This window comes from Pteropus alecto, unplaced genomic scaffold, assembly GCF_000325575.1.
Source record: "Pteropus alecto unplaced genomic scaffold, ASM32557v1 scaffold98, whole genome shotgun sequence".
In the NCBI taxonomy this organism is placed as follows: Eukaryota; Metazoa; Chordata; class Mammalia; order Chiroptera; family Pteropodidae; genus Pteropus; species Pteropus alecto.
The window spans coordinates 18,375,555-18,377,821 of NW_006443570.1; positions in this window are offsets into that span (position 1 = coordinate 18,375,555).

Genomic DNA, 2,267 nt, shown 5'->3' on the forward strand with positions numbered 1-2,267 from the left:
ATTTTTAATAAAGTATTTTTAGCGTCAGAATAACAAACACCCCTTGCCCACTTCCCAGCTATGCTAATTTTTTTTATTTACCATATTTGCTTCAGATTAAAAAAAAAAAAGAATACCATTAATTTCACAGGTACACTTGAAGCTTCCCATGAACCCTCCCTGCTGTCATCACTCTTCCTACCACACCCCTGCCCTCTTTAGAGGAGACCACTATCCTGACTGGTCGTTTATCATTCTACGTGTCTGGTCTGCTAATTTAAATGTACATGTGCATCCATCCACCCCTGAGACTGGTAGGGATGCCTGCTTTGCTCTGCCCCAGCTAATGGAGGTAGGACCAAATTGTTTAGGGAGGGGTAAAGAAAGGAAAAGGAAAGAAAAGAAGTAGAGAAAGATAAAGACGAAGAGGAAGAATTTCTTAATTGATTTTTAAGAACTCTTCTCTGTATATTAAGGGCAGCAACTCTTCATCAGTCACATATATCGCATTTATTTTTCCTAGTTTGATATTTGTCTTCTAATTTTAATTAGTTAATTTTTAGTTAAAAATGACTTATTTCATTTCAGTTCGTACAAGTTTATTTTAGAAAAGTGATAAAATACTGAGAAGCAAAAGAAAACCCAACTGCAATCGTATCAGCCTGAAACAAGACCATTTTAGTGTTATCTTCCCAGACACTCTCCTATATATTTTTGGGCATTGTTCGTAATTTCCTTAGGGTTTAAAAATATTAAGTATTTACAATATGCTGGTTGAGAGTGAAGAGTATAGATATAATGAAGGTTATCTTGCTTTCCAGGAGCTTATCATCAGATAAAGGAAACACTTTTTTTCAACAAATGATTATAATAGAATAAAAAAAGCAGTAATTATGAAAAATAGAATTTGAAGAGATTTCTAGATTATTGAGCAGGACCTAGGTACTATCTAATGAACTCCTAGGGGCAAAATTAATAATTATTATGGCACCGATAATTTTATTTATTTATTTATTTGTTTGTTTGTTTATCTATCTATCTATTTATTTATTTTAATTATGGTGACATTGGTTAATGAAATCTAGTAAGTTTCAGGTGTACCATTCAACAGTAAGGCATATATAATGCATTGTGTGTTCACCACCCATAGTTAGATTTCTTTCTGTCACCACATATTTGACCCCTTTTACCCCACCTACCTCTCCCCTCCCCCCTACCCTCTAGCGATAATTATTTTTTAATGATCGATCTACTGAGAGGTTTGGGAATAAATCTTAGTTCTTCTACACATTTTTAAACACTAAGTCGACATTTCAGAACTGGTTCTTTTCATTTCGTTCTATATCACAATCTTCATCAGGACAGTATCTGTTGATTTACACCGTTTTAAATGGTTGGAAGTGTTCCATCATATGGACATGTAACAATTTATTGACCTCCTATTGTTAGGTACTTCAGTTGTTTCTGTTTTGAGACCGTGGCTCAGAAATTTTACATTGACAAACCTATCACTATATTCTTTTGTGTTTTTCTCTCTCTTATATCAAGCTTAGAAAGCCTTTTGCTATCCTGAGATGCATCAATTTAACAAATATTTATAAAGTGCCAACCAGGTGGCAGCTTTTGTTCTTGGTGCTTTGGGTCTATCAATGAACAAATTAGGTAAAATTTCCAGTTCTCCTGGAGCTGGCTGTGTTGTGTGCGGGCCAGGTAATAAACAATAAAGCTAATAGGTAAATTATATGTTATAAAGTGATGAATGGTATTGAAAAAAATATGTAACAGGGTAAGAGGGGTGAGTGGTGCTGAGGAGGAGGAAAGAGCCGGGGAGTCAGCCAGGTATAGGGAAGTCACGTCTGTTAGGTTTTGCAGTCAGGGTGAAAGCTGAAGGTTTCTTTGGTTGAGCTCTGGAGGAAGTGGTTGGTTTGCATTGAGGCCACACTGTGAGGTATATATCTGTCTTCAAATGTTAGAATCACACATCCAGCTTAGCAAGATGCTGGTTCCGTGGGAGTCACTCAGGGTCTGAGAGCAGCTGAGGGGACAGACCACTGTCCCCAATTTCACTACCCCAAGCTCCCAATGGTTCACTGAGTGAAAGAAGAATCAAAATGCCCTGCACTACTTAAAATGTTTCTGTTCCCTTATCTGTACCTATATCTTCTTCTAGATCCCTATTCATATTTCACATTTAACTCAGTCTGTTAGGAATTCATTTTGGAATATGATGCTATGGGAAGGTCCTAACTTAACTGTTTTCCCCAAAGTGTTAACAAAATTGAATAATT